The sequence below is a fragment of the Crocodylus porosus genome, unplaced genomic scaffold (genome assembly GCF_001723895.1).
Source record: "Crocodylus porosus isolate Cpor-Errol unplaced genomic scaffold, CroPor_comp1, whole genome shotgun sequence".
NCBI lineage: Eukaryota > Metazoa > Chordata > Crocodylia > Crocodylidae > Crocodylus > Crocodylus porosus.
Genome location: NW_017728949.1, coordinates 75,095,789 through 75,109,775, shown reverse-complemented (window position 1 = coordinate 75,109,775; position 13,987 = coordinate 75,095,789). Strand labels below are relative to the sequence as shown.

Sequence of the window (13,987 nt, the reverse complement as noted above, 5' to 3'; positions counted from 1 at the left end):
TAATTCTCACAATAAATTATAGGAGAACTGTGGAGTTGTTACTGAGCATCTTCAGTATTTAAGGCATTGTATACAGTATTCTTGACCTACGATCTCCTGTTTGTTTGATAATTTGCCAGAGTAAAGTCCTCCAGGAGTCCTCCTCTATCTTGGCACTGCCTTCTGAATATCTCTGTGGTAACCTGTTGCTGATGCCAGGCGCACAAGACTGACAATCACAGATTCAACATGATTTTGTCTTACATGAGTTGAGCCAATTAAACCCAACACATTACAGTATTCACATGGGGTTCATGTTTCTTGGCGAGCTCTAAACTCCATCCAAAGCTTCATGAAGATTTACAAACCTTTGAGACTGGCTATGTGCAGAGCTATGCTGATTCATTGGAACCATGAAAAATTCAGAATTTTTCATGGTTTTGGTGTGGAAGTCCAATCTCCACATGTAGTGCAGGCACATGCAAACTTGTACATTTCTGCCCAGAAGAAATACATGCCAATACACCCAAGAAGTAAAACATCTGGTTTTCAAATAGCTTAGCTGGGACTTTGAGGTGACAGCCCCAGTGTTTTAATAATGACATAGCTAAAGTTGGGAGCATCTGGGACTTTTTAAATAGATTGGCAGTTCTTTAATGTATATTTTGGTCTTATAAGCTCGGTACAGACATTCAAAAATCGTGAGGTGGAACTGATCTAAGTTGCATGTTTTTTTTAATAAACAGCATTGTTTAGATGGGTAGTGAATACAACACACATTTGCCCTTGGGGAAGGAAAGTGCAAATCTTAGACTGGGTTTTGCCATTTTTAAATTAGTCTATGTGTGCTGAACTTCTGTTCTGTTACAGGTACAGACCAATTTCTAATGACTTATACTGGTAAAAGTACAATGTGTGTGCCTGGCCATAATGTTAGTCTATCTTTTGTTTACCCACTATAACTTTAAAAGGCTAGATCCTTTCATCATTACTGAATTACTGGCTGAGCTGCATACAAATAATACCTTGGCTATCAATGACTTCTTAAAGATTTTTCATGACTTGGATCTTTGGCCGAATGCAAGAAGTGCCAAAGGCAACATAACGATTCCCATTTAGCCTCTATAGCTGTGGTTCTCAAACTTTTTGTCTCAAGGCACTCCTTGGAATATGCCAGCTCTTAACTTTGACTCCATTTTTTGGCTATGGAAAAATAGTAGAGCAACTCTTGTGTTGCAACAAACTCAGAAAGACCACCCCGGGTCAGAATGTCTTTGACACTCTTTGAAATCTCTGTGTGTTTATTTTATGAATTATCTTTAGGTGTTTACATGTGTAACAGTGCTAATGTTGTGCAGCATCCCACAACACTCTTAAAGGGATGTCAGGGTACCCTAGCTCCCTATAGGCTTTGGGCCAGGCTCCAATATACTATTCAGAGTGACTAAGAGTGGCAGAATCAATCTGTGAATGAATAAACTGTCCTTCCTTGCACACACTTTGGGTTTTAAAAGGTCAGTATTTGAGTATTAAATAATAAAAAATAATTTCATGAATTCAGTGATTCCCGGTGATACCTGCAAAGTAACAGATAACAGTTGGATCATAAGTATGGAAAACTAGGCCTTTATTAAACAAAGCACTTGAGCAGAGGCCTACTTCTAGGTGTATCAGGTCTGTAGGTGTGAAACTGAGGCTCTTCCCAGTGTAGTTCCCAGAAGTTTCATAGTTGGAAGGAAGAAGGAGAAAAATACTTGATGTAAGACTGTTAGGAAAGAAGGAAGGAAGGAATCCTGTCTCCGTATACGTATAGTATAGTTATACATTCAGGGTAAAATCCTGGCCTTATTCAAGTCCATGGCAAATTTCCTGTTTCACTTCAGTGGTGTCAGGATTTCACCTTTTGTTTGTGTATAAAACCTACAAGTATGAATTGGAAATTTAACAGCATGCCTAATGACAGTAGGCTTTCTTGTGAAATCTCATTACATCGCATTTTGACGAGGGCCTAGCATTCTGTACATCCTCTGTTTCTGCTTCCATCCTAACTAAACTGAGGAGGTACAGAGGCAGAAAAATAGAGAGGAGGGGGGGAAAGCTGAAATATTTTGAGTTAGATAATAAATTTGGGCTTGATTCCAGTTTTGAGTTTTGTTTCAAATGAGTTTTTACTTTGTTAATACCCAATTTAGATGCAGTAAGCCGAGCTCTCTTCTTCGCGACCCTTCACTGGGGTTGTACTGATGTACCTGAGAAGAGAATTTTTCCAATTTTCATTTGAAAGGAGATATTTCAATATAATTTTCACATGTTTAAATATATCTTTGTCGTTTTCTCCTGGTTCAGGTATGGCAGTAACTGCATTGGTTGTAGCTCTCATATGTTTGGTTCAGCAGCCTTTAGCGTAGCAACAAAGTGCATCTGTCTGTTGTTTCATCCCCCTGATAATAACCCTTCTGACTTGTAAATAAAAAAAAAAAAAAGTGAGTCATCAATAAATCCTTTTAAGTTTGCAGCTTCCCTGCTATAAGGTGTCTGTAAGAGAAGTCAGCATATTGCCTCAAGGGAGTAGATTAAAGGGAAAATGAGTGTGGTTCTGCTTACTTTCTTGGCTCATTGCTTTATGAATATGAGGGACCTAAAAAATAAATGGTGGTCAGAAAAGAACAAACACATTTATTAGTGCAGTTAGAAAAAGACATTGTTTTGATATTTGCCAAGGTCCTTCTGAATAGCATGTTTGGCAGCTACCAAATGACATGGCCTGCACAGAGTTGATTTTGACGAAGCCTCTGGGATGTGTTAAAAAGTAAACCAGAGCAAATCACGTACTGGAAAGCATAACTCAATCAAGGAAAAATGTATGATTAAGGGCGACATGGGCAAGGAAAGCTTTGCCAGAGCTCAGAGTAAATATTTGTATCAGTGTGAAGTGAAAGCTTCACATAGCTGATGTCAAGCAGCTGGAATTTTCATTGTTTATAAACTTTTGTTGTTACAGTTGGATTTTGGCAGAAAAGGTACCAAAGAAAGAGCAGTTTCCCAGCAAGAAAGTTTAAATTTTGATAAGGCATCTTGAGTAGATAGGAAGGTAAGGATGCAGGATTTCTGTGCCTATTTAAAAATAACATTATATTTACCCAGAAATCATTTTGTGATGCTCAGCTGACCAACACTGACAGCAGCGGGCAAATTTGTGTGAGAGAGAGAGAGACAGTGAGTTGCGTGCTGGTTATTATTGCTTTGCTGAGGTGACCAGCAAACAACAAATTATCTGATTCAAAAAGCTGTTTTAATAAGTACAGCTCTATTTTAAGTTCAGAGTTCATTTTTCTTTAAAGCATGTTGCCAGTATGAGTCAAATATTTTAATGAGAGAAAAATATATGACCTACTTGGGGATTGAACCCAATTCTTTGGATTCTGTCCAGGAGCCTTAAGAAGATAAGCTAATAAGCCTACAGGCTTTTTTTCCCCTTGATGCAGTTAAACTGCAGCTATGGACATTTTTGTTGTATTTTACACAATATTTTACTCACTGGCTTAGCTTATTAGAGCATCTCAAGGGTTTGAGGGCTACATGTTTAATCTCTAGCTATTTCTTTCTCTGGAAAAAAATCTGGATTTCAGTTTTTTTAAAATGTTTTCTTTTTAACTCTCTAAACTAAGTGATAAGCTGTACAATAAATCTAGGAAGAAAGGTCTTCATATGTGAATTTCAGGCTGGGTCCAAAACCCAATGTGATGCATTCCATTACTTTCAATGGGCTTTTCATTGGGTCCTGAGAATAATGTAACAATTTAGTGTCATGAGGAATACAAAGAGACTGTATTTCCAGATTAGCTTTTTTGCTTCCTAGAATATAAGGCAGCTTTTTAGAGGTGTGGAGTTCACATAAGGAAGTGGGGGGGTGTTAACTGGGTGGAGTAATAGAAGGAAGTGCAATTTAACTTGTGGCTCCAGTCATGCTATGCAGCAGAGTTTTGGCAGCCTCTGAAAAGGCTGGTTTCCAGTCCCTTCTAAAGGAAGCTGCAAGTTGCAAAGTCTATGTCATTCAACTGTTAAAAATGGAGCTGGCGGAATAAATTAAAAATAAAAATTTTGAAAAACCCAGTTTTTAGGCAAAGTGTCTTTGTTTAGAAATTATTTCTGCAGGATAGCTCTGGGAATAAGAATGGCATTATGTTCCCAAGTATTTGAGATGTTGAACTTTCGAGGGATGAGGTTCTGCTGAAGGATTGTGTTCATGTTGCTGAACTGTGCATGGTCTGTTACACATGTTATGTGAGGAAGCTCTAACTTAAAGAGCTCTTTATTTTTGTCAAAGTTAACCAGAGACTGGCCCTGTCAATGAGAAAACACTGCACTGCACGAACCTAACAACATTACCCAGCTGCACTAAGAATAGAAATCAAGCCCCTGCTGGTATAATTAAGAAATCTTCACTTCCAGTCCCTGGGCTTTAGAGACCTGGATCACTAACTAATTCCAATTTAGAGGGCTTTTTTGATAAGAGCTTTTGTAAACTAAGAAATAAGCTGAGAATCAAAACTTTTCATTGCAAATATTTCAGTTACTCGGCCCAGTTCAGTTTTACTGAATCTTCAGTCTCTGGCAAATGGGACATACACACCCAAAGTTGGTAGCTTTGCTCTACAGAGATGGCTTAAGCATGGTAATGTGTGCTAAAGGTTGGTGAAACAGTAGCCATCATCCAGCAGCTACCACCGAACCTTTTAGGAACTGTCAGTTTCATTCATAAATGTGGTACCTGGACCAGCCCTTCACTTCGTGGCAGTGCAGCAGTCTGCTCCTTCACACTGGCAAAAGCAAGACCTGGGAATACTGCAGTGCATGATCAGCATTTGCGTCAGTCAATGTCATAGTCATGTCTGTTTAGACAAACTCTGGACCCTTTTTCTCTTTAACATAAGCCCATGTGGTTCATGGTTTTGATTACATGTGTCTTGGTTTGCGCCAATGTAACTCTGCTGATGTAGATGGAGTTACACCTCGTTAATACTGATGGGAGGTCTGAATCACACCAACAGGTCTTTTTTCAATTTAGTTATATATTTATTTACTAAATTTATATTCTGCCTAAGCCAGCAGAATTATGCAAAAAGACAAATAGCTATCTAAATAAAAGTATGGTAGGTAGAAAAATATGCTAGGTGGCTCTCTCTCTACAGGTGCGTTTCCTGTAGTTTCTCACATACTTCTCCCCTCAAAGTCTGCCCCGCAAAACTGAGGTGCAAACTTTTAAGTTTTTTCTTTGCTAGGAAAAGAGCACTCCTGGAGCCCCCATGTATGCAGTGCAGCAGTCAAGGTGGCTATCACGTTGGCTGCTGCACGAGCACTTTGGCTATGTAAAATACCCAGTTTAGATGTAGAGCACTTTGGCTGCTCAGCAAACTGAAGGGGTGGAGCCTTGTCTTAACAAAGGCTCCCGCCACCACCAAAGGGCGAATGTGAGATCTGTTCACTACTGATCTAAACTACACCACTTACAGAAAATTACGTAACTTGGACTGATTCCACCTTGGGCTGTTTGAACGTCTGTATCTAGCCTCTGTGTTCCCAGAATGACTCGTTTCATGTCATACAGCTGACCATGACTCTGGAAAAAACTTTCTTCGGTATTCTGCCTTCCAAGAACAAGGTGCATGTTTTATTTGGCGGTGTGCTGTATGTGAGAAAATACGATACTCTTTAAAATGTATTATTATAGTTTTTAGCCTTCCTTATTTTTATTCCTTTTTTTACATGGTCATTTAGTATTTGTTTATCAAGCTATTGACTCTGTGTCATTCTTCACAATTCTTTTTTTCTTTCTCCTGCTTTTTCTCCTTCAAGAGGCAGTTAATGTGTGTTTGAAGTAGAATACAAATTTGGTATGGTTCCTATGAGACTCAAGCCTTGTAACCCATGTGTTCTATAAAGAGCATCTTTCATCTGGTGGGGGTTGAAGCAGAGACACAAATTTTCTTTGGTGGTAAATCATTACATAACTGCTTCCTGTAGGATAACTTTTCTTCCTGAAACAAGTGTTTGACCATTGTCAGACACAGCAAGCTAAGTGGGCCATTGTTCTGCCTAGTATGAAAATGTATACATTTCTGTGACAAAACCAAGTCAGTGTTTGCTTTTCCTACTTTCTTTAATTCAACCATTATTTTCACGTTAAGAAGCAGTGAGGGTACTCCACCCCCCTTTCAATTTAAAGGTCTTTCTTGATGTTGCTGAAACAAGGAAAGGTCTCGTCCTACTGCTCCTGCTCCTCCCCTCTTGCTTTCCTTCCCCAGTTAATGCTCCTAGATTTCGGTGAACTGAGTTTTGTTTTCACATATTGAATTTTGCATTAGTGAAAGGGGCTAGACTTGAGGTCACATGAATGTTTATGTGATGCTTACTGCCCATGTTCCAGTGCTGTGCAGTCTGGGCAACTCAGCAGCTTATACTATGATGAAAATAACTTGACTGCCTAGTGGATTGGGATATGGTGAATGCAGCACAGTCTAACTCAGACGCATCACAAATCTCTTTCTTTCTCTCTCCCCCTCACCTTTTTTCTTCTTCTTTATTTAAAAGGGACAATTTATTTCTTTAAAAGATCTCTCTACAATCCCCTTCCCTAGTTTCCCCCTTCTGATGCATGCTATCTCATTTTCCATTGGTATTGGATTCACCCAAGTGCATGGCACAGGACTATGAGGCATGGTATATACCTTAGTTCTTGCAGTGGCATGGGATAGAAGCTACATCATGGCATGGCATAGCACATACTGTATATTGTTTTTTGCCATTAGAGGTCCAATTAAATGTTTTGGTAAAGGAACCAATCGTAACAAAAGGAGAGTGTCCCTATTTTCATTCACAGAATGAACATAGCAGGGGCTGTAGCAGTGCATACTTTCTCTAACTTCTGTGGCAATACCTCATCCCATAATGGGTGGGAGAAAAGAAAGATGCCATACCCTTTAGCTTTCCTCTGGAGGAGAAAGCTTATGTGTGACTGTACATATTATAGCAACCTGTTCAGGAAGATCTTAGGTAAGATCACCAACTAAATTCATTCAAGACAACATGCAGCTGTTAAATAGAAACAGCTTTCAGTCAGTGGTAACCTTGAGCTACGTTCTTCCCTTGCAACTCCTACCAAAGTCCAATGGGTCCCCTGAGTAGATTTAAATCAGTGATGTAGGTCACATCCAGATGTGCAGGGGTGTGTGCTTGCAGCAGCAGAAAGAGTAGTGGCACAAATCTGTGCCGCTACGTTGTGCTGCAGTGCATGTGCCAGGATGTGCGCTTTGTTGAGGGACAAGTTGTCCCACTTCGGGCAAAATGCCCTTGTCCAGCTCCTCGTGGCTCCCAGTGTGCTGGAGCAGCCAGGGCACAAATGCAGTAGTAGAGACATTCTGACTGGCAGCCAGAGCATCTCACTGGAGGACTAAACCTCCTATCTACTGGTGCATGCTCCTGTCATGTGCACCATGCCATGGTTTTTTTCCCCAGAACTTGTTTTTGCTACTGGGATTTCAGAAACAAAAAAGAGGTTTGTGGCACCACAAATGGCATGCCCCTTCTCATCTGGATGTGGCCCTAGAGGTGAAGGGCTGAAATAATTTCCCTAGACCATCCAGTCCTGCTTGTGTCCTCGTCCTTGTGTTGAATAGTATTCCTTCTGCACCAATATTAAACACTGCATTGGCTTCAAAGGTTTTCTAAATATAAAAAAAACAGGAGTGAATTTCCTTTTCATTTATAAAGGTTGGTAAGTGCTTTTATAAATTAAGAAGTTTTTTTTTCTTTTATTTAAAGGAAGTCAAAAATACAATTTAGGCACATATATTTTTCCCTTGAAAGGTGAAACTACTGAGCTAGCAATCTAACTGCAATAAAAAATGTGAAATGCTGTCAGATGATCTGAAGCTGACGAAAATAAAAGCCAGAGATAAAGAAAATGAATCCTAAAATTAATACCAGGAAAAAAAGACGATTATTCACTATCAAAACACAGGAGCAAACTAACCTTAAAAATACTCAGGCAGTATATTATCTTTATCCACAATCGTTTTCTAGCCAAAATAAAATTCAGCTCTTTACAAAAAAAATCATTTGGGCTCATTGAAACAAAAAGAATCTGCACAAGGCCGGAGGGGGAAAGGCCTGTTCTCTACTTAGTTCTTTCCCTATGAGAAGCTGTAAAAATCCAGCTTTGCAAATGGGCCTGTAGGTGGAGCCACAATCTGCGATTCCTCCAGTGCCTGCTCCACAATGAAGCAATTGTTTCCTGTCTCCACTCTGCAATTCCTCCTTCCCTTTCTGTTCTTTCTGGTTACATGTTCTATTTATTTTAATGTATACCTTTGTGCACAGCCTGTCTCTGAGTGGTTAGATACCCCGTTGATATGTGGCCTTCAAGGGGGAAAAAAAGAGTGCAGCCTATTCCCATGACATCCTTGGGCTTTGTAGAGCCAAAAAAACCTTCTCAGGAACACCTAATCCTTGGGCTCATTCCAAGTACCACAATCTCTCTGCACAACTGACATGGGCCACTTGGGACACTTGAGAGCTTTAGGTGCGTCTCTCTGAAGTCAGCCACAGCCAAACATGAGGCAAATGTGCCCAGACCAAAGAAAATAAATTATGTGGACTCCAATTTTCAGCAGTTATGAAGTATTAAATTACACATCTGAAGAATTCACTTTAGGATTAACCCTTTGGAACCTAAACAGAGTTTTATCATGATGCTTCCTGGAGGAATCATGCTGTGCATATTGCCTTCATTTCAAAGGCGTGTGGGTCATTGATCATAGGGCTGAACCACTAATTGAAATATGTGTTGTAATTAACTGTTAACACGTAAAAAAAAATAAAAATAAAAAAAGGAAAGAGGTGTTGGGGGTGGGGGAAGAGAGGGAGGAGGCCTGGTACCTGTGCAATGGGGAGGAGGGGAGGGGGAGGTTAGGGAAGGCAGTAGATTTGATCAGCAGATTTCTGACATTTGCTCTCTCTCTCTCTCTCTCTCATATATATAGAGAGAGAGAGAGAATCTCACAGATACTTTGAGAAGGGCCTTGTGAGAGGGAAAGGATTTAGACAATACAGTAAAGTTTTAGAATCCCTTTTGGAACCATGAATGCAACTTCCAGCACTTAATTAGTATGCATTTTAGCACAATTAGCATGGCCCCCGTGGCTGCTTCTTCATTCAGGTTTAGAGAAGTGGTCGAGAGCCAGTGGAATTCTGCTAAATTTGCTACTGAAAAGCTACTGAAAAGGCATTAGCCCTTGGTAAGAGATATAAAAAGTACATCCTGCCCTGCCTCTTTCAAGTATGTCTGGTTCCCCACAACCATCTGTAGCATCAAATATCCAGTACATTATGTTGCTGAAACATAAAGTGTAAACCCCATGCTGGAAAAACAAACCACTGAGATTTATTTCTTTTTTAAGGTATTTTTTTTAACGGAGTGATTTACTGTAGCAGTCATAATGATAACAAAAATAGATACTTATTGGGAGAGGTGGTTTTGATTCCCCCCGCCCCAGCAAGGGAACACTAGACTTTTGAGTCGGGTTGCCATGGCTGAACTGAAGCTTACACAATTGTAATCATACTTAGAAACCACGTAAATATTTGTAAGGTGAGCTCACTTGAGCTGATGCACCTATGCTGATATGTAGCAGTTATGTAGAGCGACCTGAGAAGTAGTCAGAGAGTATGTGCAAACGTTATGTTGAGATTGACTTAAATAGGGTTAGGGCACTCTAAATATGTGTGCAGACATTCGGGGGATTAAACTGGGCCAAAAATGCCCAGCCTGGTCTAAGAGAGCTCACCTGAGGAGCACGTGTTCAGAGCACAGCTGCAGGGCTTGCAAAGCCCAGCCACTCACTCCAGTCCTGACACTGTGCTCCTTCTTCTCTCCTCCTCTCCTGGCACCTCAGCGGGCTATTTTTATCTCCCTGACTGCCCCCTGCCACCAGACAGACAGTCTCCCCCACAGACCCATCAGCCCATGCCAGACCTTCACTCCCCTGCTGCAGACCTACTAGCATTCCCTGATCCTGTCTGCTCTTCCCCACACACTAAATTACTTACACCAGGTTCTTGGTGTAGCTTCCGACACTGGCGAATGGCTGTTCATGCTTCTCTTGATCTATAAATCACGCAGCTTAAAGTCAGCCACGTGATCCCAGACCAGGTGTAGCAAATATTTGTAGGTACCCATAGGCCAAATCCAGATATGCAGGCATGTGCAGTCTGTGGCACTGCAAAGAGGTTTCCGGGACTACAAACCATACACCTGATATGTGACAATGTGCCCCGAGCTGTAGATCTGCAGCACAGGGGCAAAATTTGCTACTGGGATTTCCCAGTAGTAAAAAAGACAAAGAGAAAAAAAGGAACATGGCACATACTGCAGTAGCATGCACTGGAACAAGTGGAGGCTTAGTCCTCCAAGGAGACATGCTGGCGGCTGGCCAGGGCATCTCTACTATCTCATCTGTGCCCTGGCTGCTCTAGCATGCTGGGAGCTGGGAGGAGCCAGGAAAGGGCAGTTTGCTTGAAAAGGGACAATTTGTCCCTTACCAAAATGCATGTGCAAGGGCATGCACTGTGGCACAAAGTAGGAGCACAAATTTGTGCTGCTGTATGTGCTGCTGCAAGCACATGCCCCTGCATATCTGAATGCAGCTATAGTGTTTTCAGTAGTTTGGTATTTTTTCTTGACTTTAAACTTGCACAGGGGCCCAATCCTGAGTCTTTGCGCAAAAACTCATTAAAAGGCCTTTGTTTGCATAAATCTAGGGGTCACACTGTGCCTCTTGCAATGTGATCACAAAATGTACTGGGTCAATGCACAGGGCAGTTGCCCTCTGATGCAGATTTTTATGATCATTTGAATCTGTTTGGTGCACACACCTCTTGCCCATCCTTTAGCATGACCCTACTCCTTTCTTTTTTCTATGGCAGGCAGAGTTGAGCATTTTATACAGACTTCCGGTGGATTTTGTAGGCCCTCAGCAATCACTGCCACTTCTTCTATAGGCTGAGAACTGCAGATGCCACAGAGCAAGGTCAGCTTCTCCATACTCCTGGGTTGCATTTTTAAACTGCTTTTGGGCTTTATGTGCCTCTGAAAAATGTTGGCTTAGGTTAAATAGACTGGAGATGATTAGCACTTTTGGCTACCTCAGAGGTACCTCACTAAACACCCTGTAGCTTGGAATTCCTCTCTCTGCTCCAACCACATCCTCTCTTTTTTTGCTTCTTGGAGTTGGAACATAGCAAGGAACTTCCTAATTTTTGTGACGAACTCCCACAATGTGATTTCCCCCTCCCCTCCCTGTATTTTGAGGTGGGCTTCTGAATGAAGAGGGGCAGGAATTCTGCTGTTGGAGGACAAGGCTGTTCCAGCATTGGTGGTATCACAGAAAGCGGTATACAAGCCACATATAAACAGGGCCTTTTCAGTTTAATTTGAAAAGTTGTTTACAAATGAGGATGTGTGACTTCTGCTGCAGTTTTTCTCTTGTTCCCTAAAGCTTGTTCAGTGAGAGAGTGGGTGAATTCTGGAGTGGTGTTTGAAACCTTGATCACTTTTTCAATTGCCTTTCAGTATCTGGTTTTGTGAGTTTATAAGAAGCCTATTAAAAAAAGCCATTCTTAGCTAATACTTGGTGGACAAATTGTCCTAAGACTATTAAGTGAATTTTCCTCATAAAACACTTGGACTTGAACCTCCAGCTGACTTCACACAGAGCAACCCTGTACCCACACAGTATTCTCTGGGCTAAGTACAGTCGGTCAGAAATCCCAAGGCTGAATATTTTAATTTTTGCAGGTTTCTGTAAACTGCCTAGGTTGAACAAATAAGGAAGTGAACTGACATTCACTTTTCAAACCAGAAAGGAAGCCAGACTCCTGCAGTGCCCCATATCAGGAGCTACACGGTGCTAGAGCACACCTCCCAGCCTGCCTGCCACTGCAGAGAGCCAGGATGGGTGATGCCCCAGCCATGCCCCCTTTTCAGGTTCTAGCCAGCTGAGGAGGGGGCATGGAGGGAAACCCCCCAGTTGGCCTCCAGCCAGAATCTCTCTGGCACCAGGGACGGAGGGAGTGGGGAAAGGCCCCAGTTGAGCGTTTCTTTCTACCCCTCTGCCTGGATCTGGTCCCCCTAGCCATGCCCCCCACCCCTGCACTGGACTCCCAGCCAGGATCTTCCTGGTGTGGACATAAGGGGGCTGTCCCCAGTCGGGGGGTGGGAACATGCAGTGGGGGTTGTTTTTCCCCCCTCCCACTCCCTCCTCAGCTGGCCCGCTGGTCATGGAGGGGGTGAGGTTGAGTGATTGCCCTAGCTCCTGGCTTGGGCAGGGAGAGTAAAGCCCTCACCATGAACTTCCCTGCATCTGAAAGCTGGGGTGATCATCTGGCTACATCCCTTCCTCAGCTGTCAGGCTGGCTGAGAAGGGAGTGGGAGGTAAAATGGCCCCACTGTGGGCTAGTCCCGTCCCCACCCTCTCCCATGGCAGGCACATCCTGGCTGGGGGTCCAGTTTCCCCCCTCACTCACTCCTCAGCCAGCCTGGGAGGCGGTGTGGCCAGGTGATTGTCCCAGCTTCTGGCTTCAGGGAAGCCCACAATGGGGGTTTTACTTCCCCTTCCTGAGCAGGGAGCTGGGGTGATCACCTGGCCATGCCCCTCCCTGGCTGGTGGGCAGGCTGAGGAGGGAGTTCTTGGGAAAAGCTGCCCTCTCCCTCCCCTTCCCCCCATTCCAGAGTCCTAGCTGGGCTGTGCAGGGGTGGAGCCTGCAGTGGGGTCTTTACTCCCCCCACCCCAGTGGCGAGCCAGGGCAATCATCCAGCCACCGGCAACGGGGGTTGGGGTGACTGAGGGAGGAGCTGGGGGGGTCCCCTGCCCCTGTCTGATTCCCTCTTCCCTCACAGCTGGTGATGTGGGAGTGCAGGTGGGCCAGCGGCGCTGGTTCCTGGTCCGTGCCTCCTGCCGCCTGCGCTTGGCATCTGGGCGCCGCTACCTGCTCATGGGGCAGGATGGGGAGACCCATGACCCCCAGGGCCAGTGAGTGTGGGGGGCAGGGCTGAGGACTTTGGTGAGGTGGGAGGCTTGGTGGGGTGTACTGAAGGACTCCCACACTTCTGGGACCCTCCCATGACCCCGTGACCTCAGTGACCTCACTGAGACTGCTGCAGCTCCCTTGATCCCTGTGTGACCCCTTTGTGATGCCATGATCCCTCCATGACACCCGTGACCCTTCCATGACCCCTCTGTGACCCCATTACCTTCCCCAAACCGTGGGATGTTTGCGGGGGCATCTGGGAGCGTAGGGGGCATTTAGCAAGGGGATTTTGTAGAGGCAGAGGGTTCCAAGGGTCTCTTCTCCCGTGACCCTCATGACTTCTCTGGCCCCACAGAGAGCTGTCAGGGGGGTCTTGGCAGGGTGGGCTGAGGGTCTTATGCCCCCCATAGCTCCTCTGTGGCCTTGCTGTGACCTCCCCAGCCCACATGCTTGGAGGTCTTGAGGGAGGGGACTTGGCGGGGGGCGCTTCGGGGTGTGTTGGGTGTGGGGCTTGTCAGGACATGTTGAGTGTCTCCTGCCATCTGTGACCCCCGTGACCTGCCCCCAGGCCCCGGTACCTGCTGGAGGAGAGCTCGTGGGTGGAGGAGCTGCCGGACGCCCGGCGCTGCGAGGCCACGGCCCATCGCAGCCTCTGCGCCCAGCTCCGCACCTTCCAGGAGGCCTACAGCCAGAACGGTTGCAAGGTCTGAGCCCCCCAGGATTGGGCCCGCCTGCACCGCCCGGGTTGGGACCGGATCAGGACCTGTTGGCGCCTGCATTGGGACCACCTGTGCCCCCTGGCTCGGGGCTGCTGGACGCTCCCCGCTCGAGCTGGGTCCAGCCCCCTCCCCGCGTGATAATAAACCCGTGTCCTTGCTCCAGCCCTTGTGTCCTGGCTTGGTCTGGGGGACCCCCAGGGGGC

The 13,987-nt window shown here is 44.5% G+C and overlaps 1 long non-coding RNA gene across 1 annotated transcript; it reads left to right on the top strand.

Annotated features, from left to right (window-relative positions):
* The first annotated feature begins 12,911 nt into the window (after positions 1 to 12,911).
* Positions 12,912 to 13,946, top strand: LOC109322578. The gene is made up of 2 exons (XR_002104415.1): positions 12,912 to 13,067; positions 13,634 to 13,946. It is a non-coding gene; the product is annotated as an uncharacterized LOC109322578 (long non-coding RNA).
* Positions 13,947 to 13,987: the final 41 nt, after the last annotated feature.